The following is a 17,537-nucleotide window of genomic DNA, read 5'->3' on the forward strand; positions in this document are numbered from 1 at the left end:
TGTAAGATCACAAGAGTCTTAGCTTGTTTATGATCCAATTTTGTGTATGATGTTCTTAGTAACTTTTGCCATGATATTTACTTAGGATTTCCATGCTTTAGGCCACTTAAGAAACCTAGCTTAAGGACTGGTAGGTTTCGGCCATGAAGGAAAATAAAAGAAAAAGGGAAAGAAACCTAGGAAATGCTATACATAATGAGAAAAAAATGAAATTATGTTACGTAACATGCCATGATATGTTATAGCATAGGAAATGCTATACATAATGAGAAGAAATGAAATTATGTTACGTAACATGCCATGATATGTTATAGCATAGGAAATGCTATACATAATGAGAAGAAATGAAATTATGTTACGTAACATGCCATGATATGTTATAGCATAGGAAATGCTATACATAATGAGAAGAAATGAAATTATGTTATGTAACATGCCATGATATGTTATAGCATAGGAAATGCTATACATAATGAGAAGAAATGAAATTATATTATGTAATATGCCATGATATGTTATAGCATAGGAAATGCTATACATAATGAAAAGAAATGAAAAAGGGAATGCATGAAAGATTGTTAGGGACATGATATGATAGTTATGCATGATAAGTTATTTTTGTATGGTTTGTACCAAGGGTGGACTCCGTAAACGCCCCGGGGTCGATGGAGTAAGACTCGGGCCTCGTCAGTAATGGGCCTCTGAGTGCCCTAGGTCGATGGAGTAAGACTCGGGCCTCGTCAGTAATGGGCCTCTGAATGCCCTAGGTCGATGGAGTAAGACTCGGGCCTAGTATGTATGCATGGTAGGGTTCAAGACTTGCTACCTTGGACCTACCTATGAAGCGCGCGCATTATGTATGTGGTACAAACCGAGATCCCCTCTAATGATGATATTAATTTCAAGTACTTATAAGTATAAGTTTTCAAATTCATGATGCATTGCCTACATATGTGCTTGAATTATCTGATGATTAGATATAATGTCATGTGATATTATGATATGAATATGAATATGATACCCTTGTATGTCGTATGCTTATGATACCTCGCATGATATTGATATGCAATGATATGAATTCGGTTTTAGTGAGTAGGAAAGGAACTTACTGAGCCATGAGTGCTCATAGCTTACTTTCCTTGTACCGCAGATATGGAGGACGGATATTCGGAACGACGGAGCAGCAGGAGGAGCAGATAGTGATGTGTGTGGTGATGGCTCGGCAAGAACGATTCGGACAAATTAATATTTTTAATTATATGATCAATATATGCACATTCGAACTAATCAGAATATGTGATATCATGCTTATTTAAGAAAAAGGAATGATTTAAAATTTTCCGCTGTTATAGTATAACTAAAGCATGTACGTAAGTAGTATAAGATCGTAGCGCCGCCCTTGGGTAAGAAGGGTGGGCGTTACATCGGACATCCCGTTAATGAATCTATATATATCCTATCCATGTCAAATTTTACTAAAATATAAGATAGATATTCTAGATAAGGGTTGAATAAATTTATCAATATATATATTTTTAAAAAAAAAGTTTTTTAAGACCAATGTGGGGTAAAAGTGATTTCGTAAAAATGATTTAGCTCATCCTAAGTGGTCTAAATATTAAGGCCAATGTTGAAAAAAACAGAAGTTATTTTTCCCTTATTTTTTTATTATGGGTTAATTGCTATTTTTTATATATATACTTTATAACTTTTAACTAATCTATCACATATTTTTAAAATTAACTAATCCTATTGTATAACCTTGACGTTGTACTTAAAATTTGATAACTACCAAACCATGCATCATAATTTTTCAAATTTATGAAAGGGTGTGTCTCATTGCCAAAATATCCTTGTAATTCTCTGAATGACTCTAAAACCTTAGAAGATCATTTGAATTAGTATTTAAAAATATTCACATCAAAAGAGTTATTTATAAATCAAAATAAAAATTTTGAACTGTTCTCCATCAGTACATTCATATTTTCATTTTATCCCTTTTCATCTATTTGGTAATTGGGGAGCCAGAACAAATACATTCTAGGTGTTTTCTTTTTGTCTAATTAGAAATTTTTACGTTTATTTTTTTGTAATAATTTAAGCATCAGCAAGTTAACTACGAAACTGACTCCTTATTTTTGCCTTTCTATTTGTAGGTATCCACGAAGTAATTAAGTTATTCATTTTTTATTTATGAGCTACTACTAGTTACCATATTGTGTATGTGGTGGTGTAATATTTCTGTTTATTGAAATTCTTAATATTATTGATTTTTTTTAAAAAATAGCTTATATTTATGCAGGCAAACAGTTTCTTTGATCCTTTGTGTTCAGTAATCACTTGTGTGATTTATATATGATAGAGCCTCAATAAGTTTTGATCTGCTTGTGTGATTTATAAGATTTGTCAAATACTTTAGTGAACATCTATTTTGTATAAATTGTCTCCTACGTTAAGTAGGTTACTCTTGTTTATGCACATTTAAGTGCACTGTTGACAAAAAAGTTATGCTATTTCTTTGGAATATTAGTAGCCTAAATTAAATGTTGTAAGGGATTATGACATGAGCTTCTTGGTCTGCGCCATAGAAGCATACTCAGTCTTCTTGTTATATGCTTAGATGGTTATTATATTTGTTTAGTTAATCTATACTGATACAAATTTCCGGGCTACATCAATGATAGTAGCATTTTCATTCTAAGATTTTTACGTCCATCAACCGATTTCAATTGAAATCCGTTATAGATATAGAGAGTTTGAAATTAGATTCTATAAATTTTTCTAGTTTTCATGATTATATTTATGTCCTTAAATATTAATTTACCCTAATATATTAAGAACAGTGTTCTTATGATTTACATTTCAATTGTATTACACTAATTATAATGCTAAATTTATAAAACTTTATCAAATATGTGATAAAATAAAATAGGAAGGAAGAAATAAAAAATTAATATTTTATTAGTAACTTGGCATATTATATATAATATTTATCTAAACAACTATCTCTAAAAAATATTGCATAACTAGAAAGTGGTAAACATATAGCTAGAAACTGTACTGGGATGATTTTCAATGTCGTTTGAACAACACAACCAAAAAGGTAAAATCGCAGAATAAACAAACGGCGTCATATTAATTCAACTAGAATCCAAAAGATGTTAAGATATTAAAATAAATATCAAATGTAATTAATATGATGCTGTAAAATTATCAAGCATGACAAATCTAATTAAAATGGCATGCTATAAATTTATCAAGTAATACACAACAATAATCAAATTTTATCCCACTAGATAAAATCGGTTGTATAGATTCTTTTACACCATTGAACTCTATCTACTACTATATCATTATCCATACGTAAATAAAATTTATCTTATTTTATTATTGTTAATCAAGTCTTTTTTTGTCTTCCTCTTCCTCGTTTGATATGCGCGTTTGTCGTAGTTTCACATCGTCTAACTGGAGCATTTATTGATGGTCTAAGCACATGCTCGTACCATCTTAAACGTCTCTCGGAGTTTTCCCTCAATAGATGTAACTCCGACATTCTCTCTAATGCTCTCATTTCTTATTCTGTCTATTTTTGTATGTCCACACATCTACCTTATAACATCCTCATCTCTATAACACTCATCTTTCGCTTATGTGCTCGAATCGTAGCCTAACATTCAACTTCATATAACACAGCAAGTCTAACTGTAATTTTATATAATTTTTCTTTAAGTTTTAGAGGTACTTTACGATCACATAAAACACCCGATGCTCTTATCCATTTCAACCATCCTGCTTGTTTTCTATATAAGACATCTCTCAATCCCTCCATTTACAAAAATGATCCTAAATATCTAAACCTCACGGTTCCGGACAACTTGTCATCTTTTATCTTAACAATTGTCTCATCATGTCTAACGTTACTAAATTTAAATTTCATATATTGTCTTTATTCTACTAAGCATAAAACCTTTCCCTTCTAGTGTTTTCCACCAAGATTCTACTTTAACATTTACTTCTTCACGTGTTTCATCTACCAAAAAAATATCATTTGCAAACAACATGTACCACGGTACTGTGTCTTAAATGTGTGCAATGAGTTCGTCCATAATTAGTATAAAAGATGGAGACTTAGAGTTGATCCTTGATGTAATCCTATCTTTATGGGCAATACTTCAATTACTCTACCTGAAGTCTTTACTCTAGTCGTTACATCCTCGTATATATCTTTAATTAGTTCAATATATATTAGTTAACATCTCTCTTTTCTAGAATTCTTCATATAGTTTTTCTTGGGAGTCTATTATAAGATTTTTCTAAGTCAACGAATACCATGTGTAGATCTTGTTTTTGCTCCTGTTATTTTTGAATTAATTGTCTAAGAAGATGTATAACTTCTATTGTCGACCTTGTAGATATGAACCCAAATTTATTTTCTGTCACCATGGTCTCCTTCCTTAATCTTTTTTCTATTACTTTTCCCAAAATTTCATGGTATGACTATTAGTTTAATACCCCTATAGTTTGTACAATTTTGTACGTCTCTCTTGCTCTTATATAATGACACTAGAGTACTTATCCTTCATTGATCAGACATTTTTTTCGGTTTCAATATCGTGTTAAATAATTTTATAAGTCATTCAATACTTTGTTTCCCTAGACACTTCCATACTTCTATCGGAATATCATTTGGTCCAACAGCTTTTCCACAGAGTCGTCCGAGCGGCTGAATTATTCTGTCGGCGGATGGATGATGGTCTTTATCTGTCATTGGCCATTCGACCCGAAAGACTCAGAAGTTGCCATCCCCTTGGACTTGGATAGAGAGGTTGGCCAGATTGAGGATACCCGAGCGGCTCGCAAAGGAGATAGAGGAGGAATGTACGTGACCGGAGGTGCGCATATAACTCCTAGTGGTAGTTCGGACATGGATGGTGTTCGGTTGGATGAAGGGGACGCGTGGGGTGCTACCGATACTTGCGGTAAAGGGGCGGGTACAGAGGTCTCGTCCCGCTTGGAGGACGGGCATGAGCTGGCTGGGGTCGGGGTTCTCCAGAGCGAAAGTAGTAGACCTAGATGGCACCTTTGCGCGACACCTCTTGCGTCGAACTAATGGCTCACCAGAGGTGCCCGAATCCGAGGCCACCATGATCAGAAGAAGCAAGGGACGTTCGGGATGAGGGTCCACTGAGCCAATCACTCCACTTGCAACCGTCGGACTGGCACCTCCATGCCCAATCGCTTGGGTGCCCTTAGCATCTCTGAGCGGATCTTCATGTGAGCCGATCGGTTGGAGGCTTCGACTTTGCAGTTCGGGCGCACCTGTGACATTGATCTCGGCGTCTGCGAGTTTACTCTTGCCAGTTAGACGCGCTGCAACATGACTTGGGCTGTAAAAAAAGAAAACAAATCTATTAGATTCAAAGATAAGAAGAAAAAAGAGTATACCTAGGCTGGACTGTAGCCGCATTCGGATTGGGAAAAAAAATATATATAAAAGTTTTATGATTTACAAGGATTGTTATAGATATTATTATTAAGGTTTAGGGAAAAAAACTTTTTGAATTAAACCGATCATGATTTGGAATTGACAGTTTTATAATTTAGAACTCTCGGTTCGATGACTCTTGATAGATCAGTCTTTAACCTTAACCATCTAAGACGGTTTACAGTTCAAAATTATTATATTAAAAAATTTTAAAACTATAAATTTATAAAATCATTTACTGTCGGACCATAATTAATAATAATAATTATATAGAAAAAACTATTAATTAATTGATAAAAATGGAAATGATTATAAAAATAAAAAATAAACGCAAAATTATTCATCTGCAAATGATTATAAATATAGAGAATTGATATCAGTGCCACTACATGCAGGATATCAGAGGTTTTTTATTTTTTCATTTTTAAAAATAAATATTTTCGTAAATATAAATTTCAAATACATTATTAAATCCTGTAAATATAATACTATACCCTGTAAATATTTTTTTTAACTAAATACTATAACATAATTGGAAAATTTAATTTCTAGGGATAAAATCTTAATTTTTTTCACCAGAGTATTAAAAACGTATATATATATATATATATATATATATATATATTACAAAAAAATATAAAAAATTAAATGGTTTATCTGTTACGTGGTTTGGACAATTGCCATCACTTTTCGAGTTCAAATCTCAATGTCGGTTCTTGTTTTTATTTCACGTCATTATTGTTACCGGTCCAACAAAGCTGCCCAACAAGCTTTAGACGGCCCAATTGAAAGTACTATTTACTCCCTACCCTACTTTTTTCCTTTTTCTCCGCGCTTCCGTAGTTCCTACTAGGCCTGGATCGGTACAGTATACCGTACCGAAAATTAAATACTGTATACTATACTGAAACATTCGGTATTCTAAAAAATGATATCGATACCATACCGACATTTCGGTATACCAAAATTTCGGTATATTGAAATGTCGGTATGGTATCGGTAAAATACCGTCATATATACCATATATATTAGGAAAAGGTTATTTTTTTAAAAAACAAAAAAATGCTGATGTCAAGATAAATATAACATTGATAATAATACAATAAATGCCACAAAATATTGTCTGTTTTTAACATCTACATTGCATGCTACTGCAAATGGTGAAATTGAGAAATAATAAACTTCAACTGCCAACAAAACCTTTTTTTTTTAAATAACAATACTACTGAAATAGAGAGATGAGAGACTAAAAGGGATTCTTCTCACCATTGCTTCTAAATTATAAAAGCGATCCAACAACTGCAATATTTCCTCCGATGTGTGCTGTTTATTAAAGCTGCAAAGAATGAACAAATTTTATGTTTCAACATCTTTTTATTCAGTCTGAAAATCTTACACAAAATTATCAATACCAGTATAAACAAATTAATCAAACCTCTTCATCAGAGACTCAGATATTCCATCAGCCCATAAAGAACAAAATGATGGTGAAATCCTGCAATTAATTGTCCATTCAATATTAATAATTATATATGTCAAAATTCTATATTCATCATATAACAGCACTTAGATTGGTAGCGATCAATTAACTATTTGAACACTGAGTAACAATATTCGTTTGGATGAAGGAACTTTAGATATAATAAATTCATCAGTAAGAGTGATCAGTTTTAAGTTTGTCACGCTGAACTCGAATCATCACCAGCTACACTACGACCATGTAGTGCAGTAAAGATAGTTTGCCTTTCAAATTAGTTTCAGCATTGAAAAGGAAAAACAATTAAATTAGTTTACATGCAAAAAATCCGGAATTACGGACCACGGTAGTTTAACTAGTAATTTTCTCCTGACAAGACTCCAATTAATCACCTTTCTTCAATCCAGGATCACAACAACAATTTCCAAACTAGAGCAAGTAGTTCAAATCGTTTTAATTTTATTGATTGAGCATCAACAAAGATTGCCACACAAAGAAAAGCAGTAGACAACCTTCAAAATGTGAAAATTTTAAGCTTTATAGCCACAAAGTGTAGGATCAACGTACTCACCCTGTAATTGAGAATTAGGATACATTTTTAGAGCTTCCAAAAGCCTCAATTCCAGCTCAATTTGCGATTTCTCCTCATGAAACCTGGTCATTATTAATTGTTATTTTGAGCCAATTTGATTGGTGAAAGAAGGAACCAGGTGCACCATCTCAATTCAATGGGAAAATAAATGATTAATTTGAGCCAATTTGATTGGTGAAAAAAGGAATCCTTAATTGAGAAGTAGCTTTCATTAAAAACTCCTTGAAAGCATTTTATAATTGAAAATGAGCTTTACATGGTTATTCTCAAGCTAATGATGAACCTAAAAATTATCAAAGAGGCACTTGAGTGTCTTCCTAAGGAAAAGCAAAAAAATTACATCAGAAGAAAAGACGAAGTATGTGAGAATAAATCAAGTTAGAACTTACTGATTCAAAGATAGGACACAGAGCAAATAGGAATAAATGAATTTTCAGAATAAAAATAACAAATACAATACTCGTTTAGTAGTGAGAACTGAGAAGCCATACCAAATGAGGATTTAATTATGGAAAATACCTTTTCACCTATAATCATATTTACCTGTATTCACTTGATTATGGTTATAATGTCTTATTTATATTTACAATTGTATCAAGGGATGTAAAAAATAACTTTCTTAAATGGAGAGTTGGATTAGGAAACTTACATGGAAAAATAGCAAGTTACACTGTCAAAGGCCACTAGCTCAAAGTTTGCAAGCTCCAAAAGTCAATAGATCACTTAAAGTATTTCTTGTGTATACTTTAGGCTTCTTAGCAGCATGCCAACACGTTGCCCCAAAAGGCCAAAACTATTGTAATAATGAAATAGTAAATATCTTTTATGGAAATTTACATTTCCAAAATTTAAATATTTAGTTTAAGGAAACAAAAAGGAATTACCTGTGCTGTGTTTACATTTGAATCAAAATTTTCCATGGCTTCTCTGTATGTTTGCATCGCACCGTGAGTAACTTCATAGAAAAAAATTTCCTACAAAAGCAAACCAGTGGCAGTATCAGTATGAGATGAAATCAAATGCAAGGTTCCTAGTTGAACTACATATTGCAAATCCATGAATTTTGGAATAGTTAATCATAAATACGGTTAAAAAAATTAGAAATAGTATACTCACAGTATACTTCACCTTCATCATCAATTCCAGAGTCAATAGGATTAATGCAACTTAAGAGATGAATAGGAAAAAAAAGTAGCACAACATGAAGAGAGGAAGGGGAAGATGAAGGAGGCTTCAAAGTTCAACCTGCAATACTTTTTGTAAGCCACCGTCAACTACATTCTCACTCAAGTATAAGTCTCATGAATGCAGAATATAAATATAATTCATAAACCATCAAATATCTTACAAGATTAGTGCTTCATGTAAAAGTCAAAACTCAAAACAAAAGTGTCACATCAAATTTATCACAAGTTGTAACACTAAATGACTATAGCTTAGACTGCTTAGTTACAAAAAATAGTGTCGGCAGATTTTTTGAAATTCCAACGTCTCAAAAGACCTGTAAAAGTTAAAAATTAAAATTTAGTTACAAATATTAGAATTTAAATAAGAAAACATAAATGTAGTCTTACTAACTATAATTTTGTTGAAATTCTAAGTCTCTAACATCTCAAAGGACCTGCAAAAGTTACAAAATAAATTTAGTTACAAATAATAGAATTGAAATATGTAAACATAAATATAGTCTTACTCTTAAAGTTAGACCAAAGTGGAGGGGGGAGAAGATGAAGTGTTTGCACGGTCTTGACTGACATTTGCATCTATTAAAAGAAACATTATTATCATGTTAGATTAACAATGATAAATACTATATAAATATAAACTTAATTTAATAAAAAATGGTTACTTTTTTCAATTTCTTCAATTTCCTTATATAGTTCAAGGTCATCATCGGTTGGATCTTTCCAAAAAGAGAACTCCTCCGCTCTTAGCCAATCACTTGTGCATACCAATGCCTCTACCATTTTAGGACTCAAACTGCTCCTAAAAGGATCCACAATTCTTTTGCCCAAACTAAAAGCTGACTCACTAGCAACGGTTGAGCATGGAATTGAAAAAACATCCTTGGCAATCATTGAAAGGATTGGGTACCTAGTTTCACTTCCTTTCCACCACTCCAAAAGATTGAATGATTGATTAGATCGTTTTTCAATCTCATCGGCCAAGTATTTATCCACTTCATTGGATATCTCTTGAAGTTGCTCTTCTTCATTTTGTGCTTCCACATCATCAAACAATTCATCACAAAGACCACCACCAGGTCCACCACCACCACTAGTACCGCCATATCCATCATCACACTCTATTTGCATATCTTGACTCTCAACATTCAATATATCATTTATTCCCTTGTACTCCCCACAAAGTTACCAAGCTTTGTTTGACACTATCAACAAACTCTTTGACACTTGTAGGAGTACCTCCCAATTTTCTGACGATGACTTTCATCATTTGAAGTTTGTTTCTCGGGTCCAAAATATTACCAATTAATATCAAAGGGTTAATGTCATTCCAATTTCCCCAATACTTGTCAAACTTTAACTTCATTGCACATGCTACCTCTTTAAGAATTGGATTTGAATCATCATGTCTCTTTCTATCAATCTCAACTTGTAGTGCAATCATTGTTTGATAAAGCAATTGGGAGGTAGGACTTTTTGATGCACTTAGTTCCAAAGTGGCATCATAAAACTTTTTCAGAAAGTGTACAAAAGCCTTTGAAATCTCCCAATCATCAGCATTTGGAGGCCCTATCCTTTCTTTACCCTTATCATATTTTTGACGAAAATAATTCATAAAGGGCAACCATTCTTCAGTCATCCTTTCAAACACCCTTCTATACTTTAATGCAACTTCAAGCATTTTATAAGTTGCATTCCACCTTGTTTTAACATCCATAGGTACTGTTGATGTACTGGAAAACTTGGCTAGTATGGCAAACTCCCTAAATTTATTCAATCTCGATGGGGAAGCATGAATAAAAACAACCGCATTCCTTATAGCTTTAATTGAAACATTAAGCTCCTTCAAGCCATCCTTAACAATTAAATTAATTATATGACAAGCACACCTCAAGTGCAAGTATTTCCCTTCAAACAACAATGAATTTTCACTTTTCATTCTTCTTTTCAAGTAATCAATTGCAGTGTCATTAGATGAAGCATTGTCAACTACAATTGAAAATACTTTGTCTATCCCCCAATCTCTTAGACAAACCTCAACCATCTTTCCAATTTCTTCCCCATGATGACTAGTGATTTTTGTGAAGTTAATTATTCTTTTATGTAGCTTCCAATCACTATCCAAGAAGTGAGCTGTCACTACCATGTAATTTATGTTTTGAATGGATGTCCAAGTATCAGTAGTGATACTTATCCTTTGGTTGCCAATCACACTTTGTATCTTAGCATTTTCAACTAAGAAAATATCATAAACCATACTTGCAACTTTCTTTCAATCAGGAATTCTGAATCTTGGTTGTAATTCATGTAATAATTCTACAAACCCCTTCCCTTCGACAGCCCTAAAAGACACTTCATTGACAATCACATATCTCACCACTTTCAATTCACATTTTTTTTGATTAAAAGTATGAGGAACCAATGCACTTCCTTGCCCCATAGTCTCATTCGTCAATATAGTTTGACTCTTATCATCCCCCCTTGCTTCATAGAGTGGACTTGACTTACACCTCTTTACTAAGTGGTTTTTTAACCCACTAGTACTTCCGTAAACTGTTGGAATCTCAACTTTGTAATATTTGCAAATCCCTATTTGTTGTTCGGTTCCATCACTCAATTTCCTTGATCCCTTTGTACAATGCTCCCAAAATTTACTCCTGATATGTCTAAGAGGCATCCTTGGTCGTTTTTCAGCAGTGGACTGTTGTGTTTCAGGTTCAATTGTATTTGATGTTTGTGATAAATTTTGGAGAGTATTAGACTCCATCCTGAAAGAAAACTAGGATAATAGTATTAATTGCCAATTTATTCAATATATCAACATGAAACTAGAAAGGAATTAAATCATACTACATGAAGAAGATTTAATAGAAATTGTCAACCTTTTAAATCAAGATAACATGTAATAGATCTGTTATCAAAATAATTACACACTAATTATAAATGTAAAGAATAGTTACTTATTTTAAACATTACAAATGCATGCAAGACAGCAAAAGCTCTATCTAAATGTATAGAATATGGTTCTTTCAAGAAAAAAAATATATTAATGTAAGTATTATGAGTTAAAAAGAAACTCTAGTAGTAGAACTGTAGAAGAAGAAGCTCTATCTATTTTGATTGATTTCTATATTTTTCATTTAATTAGTTTGGGTAGCTTACTTATAAGAACAAGAGATGTGATTTCGGACCCGAATATACAAGATTGAAGCTTACACCAGCAACTAGCGGTCCCAGAGTGGTGGCTCAACGGAGACTCGTCGAAATCTTGCCGAAAATAGCTAAACGCTAGCTGGAAAAATAGGGGAAACATATATGCTTCAATCCTATTAAAAATACCATAAATCCACCAAAAAGACGAAGCTAAAACTCACCAGAAAATTGAACAAGAACTTGCCCAAGCCAAGCACAGCTCTCAGAAGTCAGAACAGACTCGGTGCTCAGATTTCTTCAGACTCAGTGCTTTTTCTCCGGCGACTAGCGCGATGGTTGGATGCGCAAGGAGAAGAATCGCGACTGGACAGCGCGTGGTGGTCGGTTGCGCAAGGAGAAGAATCTTGACAATGACTCCGCGCGATGGTCAACTGCGCAAGGAGAAGAATCGCGACGGCGACGCGCTGTGGTTGGCTGTGCAAGGAGAAGAATCAGACTGCGCTCGATGATCGGCTGCGACGGAGAAGAATCGCGACTTCGCGAGTCGCGGCGACGGCCTATGCGCAAATCGCGATGGTATACCGAAGGAGTCGCGACTTCGCAAGTCGTGAATCGGGCCGGAAGAGTTTAGGGTTTCGTTTAGGGGTAATTAAATTAATATAATTAATATATGGGTTTTGTCGGTATTTTGGTATACCGAAATAATGTAAATTGTTACCGTTACCGTTACCGGAAAATTCGGTATATATGGTATTTTTCCGGTACTGTTTTTTGGTATTTCGGTGTTTCAGTATTTTTTTCCAGCCCTAGTTCCTACTTCCCCTCCCACTATGACACCTCTCCTCTCCCATTTTGTTCGGCGATCTCACTTCTCCCATTTTGTCCGGCGATCTCAATGCTTCGGTCGTGGTGCAAATGTTGGTCGTGGCGCTAATGTTGGTCGTGGTGCAAATGTTGTAGTCGAATCTTCTGGTAAGATATTTTCTCACATATTTTCGGATCGAAGAATTCTTATGTTCGGAGAGATAGCAGAAAATACTGCTTCCAAGGTAGTAGATTCAATGATAAAGATGCAGATTAAAAACTCTGACCTACCTATCAGTCTCCTCATCAATTCCAATAGAGAAGAAATTTTGAAAACCTTCTCTATTTTAGAGATTATGAAGCTATGTTCGTGTCCCATCTACACTTTTTGTCTAGGAGAAGCCGGATCCATGGCTTCTTTGGTTTTGGCTGCTGGCACTCCCGGCCACATATACTGCCTTCCGGCTTCCAGAATATTGGTCCATAAGCCTTATTTGGAGGATTTGGAGGAGAAACCATCGAAGATCGAGCCAAAATCGATCCAGCCCCCATTGTTGGTGTCACCGCCAGAATCGATCGAGCCCCCATTGTTGAAGTCACCGCCAGAATCGATCAAGCCCCTATCATCGGACGATGTGAATGAGAGGATCCTTACCGAAGAACTCCAAACTATCCGGCAAATGGTAGCTGACAGCTATTCTAACCTTACCAAACACACTGCTGTTAAAAGCATCACTGAATGTCTGAATCTGAATTACGATGTCTATATGTCTCCCGAGGATGCAATCTCCTATGGTCTTATCGATAAGATCATATTCAACCCACGATCCTTCTACCCGTAGAAGGTTGATAGATCATATTGATCGTTCTACCCAATCTCGAAGAGGCTTAAAATAGTACGATTTCCAGTAACAGTGTTCTAATTCTGCATTTTTTCTGCATTTCAACTTTGTTATCCCAACTTGTTTACAGTGTTCTAATTCTGTTTTTTTTGCATTTCAACTTTGTTATCCCAACTTGTTTACAGTGTTCTAATTCTGTATTTTTTTTTTGCATTTCAATTTTCACGCAAGTTGTAATTTAAGAGCAGGCTTTGGGCGAGGGCAACCAGGGCCCCTGCCCACGGCCCAAAATACTACGGACGGGCCCATTTAATATATATATTAACTATAGGTACCATATATATATATATATATATATATATATATATATATATATATATATATATATATATATATATATATATATATATATATATATATTTTGCTCTCCTGCGGCTTCGTGCGGCAGGTTTCGTGCGGCAAAGAACAGCTGTCCAGGTTTGGTGAAGCAACAGAAGCAAAAAAACAAAAAAAACAAAAAACAAAAATTAAAACCACGTCAGCTAAGTCAAAAAACGGAATCACAACCGCCTCCCTCTCTCTCTCGCCGCGATCTCCCCGCCTCACCTCTCTCTCTCGCCGCGATCTCCCCGCCAGCTAAACCCTAGCGCCGCGATCTCCCCGCCGCACCTCTCTCTCTCGCCGCGATCTCCCCGCCGCACCTCCCTCTCTCGCCTGAAACGCTGCGTCGGGTCTCCCTCCCTCGCTGCGCCTTCCTCGTCGTCGCCTACCTCTCAACCGAAGAGAGCCCTAGCAACTCTCTCCCCGCGCCTGGCTTCCTTGCCGCCACAAAGCCTCACAGGCGCCCTTCAAGGAGAACGTACTGTATTTAGCCTTCTAAATGTCCATGCGTAGGCATATAGATACACACATAAATCTGGAGCAGAAAATTACACAACATCTCTTTGCTTTGCCAGATAATAATCAGGTTGACGATGTACATCACTCTGAATTTGTTACTGGACGAGCAAGGAGTAGTTGGAAAAATTTAGCTGTGATAATCTGGATGGTAAATTGTGGCTCTTATTTATTTTTTTTTGTGAATCAGATCGAAGAAAAAACTCTGGTTCTTGCATTTTTTTAGGTGATATTTACTTTAATTGTATGTAGTAAAAATTTTGAAACATCGTATTGCTTTTGATCACTACTTTGATATTGCAAACACATTAACCTTAGAGGTATGTCCTATTTTAATGGTTAAACTCTTGGATTTATGTCACATACATGGCTGTAGGTCTCATTCTTCAAATAGTTTCACGCGTCAGTAACAAAATCAGATTATAAAGCATTGAGGGCAGGATTCATCAATGTAAGTATTTGTCTTTAGATGCATCATTTATTCATTATATTATCTATTGACTATGCTACACTGCAATGATGGCCTTCTCTAGAGGCACTGTCCTTCTAATAAACAATATGATTTTCACAAATACATGTTGCGTACGCTTGAAGACGATTTTAAAAAAGTTGTTGGCATAAGGTACTTCTCTTTCCTGTGATTTTTTCCTTTTTTTTAATTGTTATCTTTCATCACTTAGCTTGTGATATTGTAAACTTGATTTCACGCAGTTGGTATCTTTGGCTCTTTGTTGTCCTATTTTTGCTGCTGAATATACATGGTAAGTTGAAAGTGCTAGTCCTTGTCAACTTTCACTCTGCGTTTCTACTACTGTATGTCTTCCAATTCCTATGACAAAAAAGGAAAGACTCTAGCTGAGTTAAGAATAAGAGGTAATCCCATCTCCTAATTTAACTGTGTAATTCTTTAGAGAAAAGTATCAAGTTTATTTAAATTTCTGGCTCATCATTGAAAATAGTATTTGTGAAACTTTTTAGGCTTATGTGGTATTTGATATAATTTAATGCAGTAAGCAGAATAAGATTAGGAATGGAATGGAATAAAATGAAAAAGAGACTATAATCCATTCTATTCTTTGATTGTAATAATGGAATGTTAGAATTAGTGCAAAGGTTCATTCAATATTTGAACCATTTGATTCGTTCAGTTCTTTTGGTCAATATGATTTATTTGGCGGTGCCTGACCTATTTTTAGTCCATTTGCCCAACATGCTGTTTCTAATAGTTCTTTTGTGCATATCGGTTTAGCTGTTCTGTTTGGCTTGCCCATCTTGTCAAGTCCATCTTGCCTACCCAACCTACCTTCACTTGGCATGTGATAACAGGGGAATGAAGCTTTTCACCTCTTGAAGTAGGAATAAATGAAATAAAATAATTCCTTGGAATGGATTATTCCACCTCAGACCATTCATCCAAACATGAAAAATAGATTCATAGAAAAAATAAACCATTCGATTTCACTTTACCATCAAAAATAGTCTTCTAATTCAGATTGTTGTTGCAGGATGGCACACCTACTTCTGGCTCTCTTTCCTGCCGCTTGTTGTAAGCCCACTCAACTATGCCACTGTCTAAGGAAATTCGTAACCGAAATCAACTAATTGCATTTGCATGATTCTAAGTTCTCAAATTTGTAGTTTATTTCTCATTTAGTTTCTATCCACTTTTCTCCGTGATCTAAAAGTCGGTTAGGTAAATCACAGCTTCTGCTTGCTGTTGGTGCAAAGCTAGAGCACATAATTACTAAGCTGGCCATGGAACTATCCGAAGAAATGTATCCTCAAAATCAGAATGAAGTTAACTGGGTGAAGCCATCGGATGAGCATTTTTGGTTCAACAAACCTGGAATCAGTCTTTACCTAATCCAATTCATATTATTCCAAAACTCTTTCGAGATTGGATTTGGGTGAGTCAATCATGCAGATCTTCTAACATTCTCCTTGAATGTCGTATCTTGTTACTTACTGGCTGTAAAATATCTAGACCACCTACTGATTCGACTCTTGCATCATGGAGAGTATCGGCTACCTCATTCCAAGACTTGTCATAGGGTAATTATTTTACACTCTTGGGCTTCTTTTTACTTTTTTGTTGCTACAAAAGCAATTACAATAAATCTATGTATTTTACAAACCATTTGCATTTTTTTTGTTTGTTCAGCAGCTACAGCACTCTTCCTCTATATGCTATTGTCTCCCAGGTAAACTAAACAAATCATAATTGTTGCTCCTTCTCAGACCTGTTTTGCCTTGTAATCTCATTCACAACTGAAACTCTTCGGTGCTTAGATGGGTGACATGTTCAAGCAATCGATATTTCATGAGAATATGCAACTTACACTACACGGCTGGGCAACAGAACATGCCAAGAAAAGAAAAGAAAAGAAAAATTTGGTTTTTCATCACTCCTACACTTTGGCAAGAAAAAGAAAGGTGAAAGTGAGATTCAGATTAATGTAGCATCGAGAGCCTCCGGGAGTTCTCAAGAGGCACAGCGATCAGATCCCTCGGAAGGGATTGTATCCGTGAGGATCGAGAGCCCGCAACCTCGAGCTCCATAGCTTATTGGCAAGCTTTCAAAATGAATTTAGCAGCCCATGGATGGCTATCGAGAAACTTGTGTTCATGTTCAAAGGGGTTTTGCTTCTTGTACTTTGTTGTTCATAATTCATTCGTTGCTTTAAAAAAAAACAGCCATATATGTTTCTTTCAGATATATTGGTATTAATAAAATCATCGAAATGACTTTATTGTTTCTTATTTTCTTAATCTCTTTGGCATAGTTTTGAACTTATGCTGAGATCTTCTAACTTGTTTGTAGCGCCTATTTCATTATCTTTTTTTTTATCTCCTTAATAGAATTTCTCCCAAATAGTTTGTGTGCTTAATGAAAATATATTGATATTCAAAATTCTCGTTCTTTTGAAACAACAGCTATTTTTATAAACCAACAAAAGCTATTCCAAGTTTGGATGAAATGGACTATACGTAAAAGTATAATAAAATTTTATCAAATTGAGATCTCAAGGACTAAAATTTATCTACTCATTCGAACTCACACGACTGGATTAAGAACAATGCCATATCGAAGACCGCTATATTA

The 17,537-nt window shown here is 34.8% G+C and overlaps 1 pseudogene; it reads left to right on the top strand.

Annotated features, from left to right (window-relative positions):
* Positions 1–14,423: 14,423 nt before the first annotated feature.
* On the top strand, positions 14,424–17,174 carry LOC121986869 (annotated as a pseudogene).
* Positions 17,175–17,537: the final 363 nt, after the last annotated feature.

Source organism: Zingiber officinale, chromosome 5B, assembly GCF_018446385.1.
Source record: "Zingiber officinale cultivar Zhangliang chromosome 5B, Zo_v1.1, whole genome shotgun sequence".
In the NCBI taxonomy this organism is placed as follows: domain Eukaryota; kingdom Viridiplantae; phylum Streptophyta; class Magnoliopsida; order Zingiberales; family Zingiberaceae; genus Zingiber; species Zingiber officinale.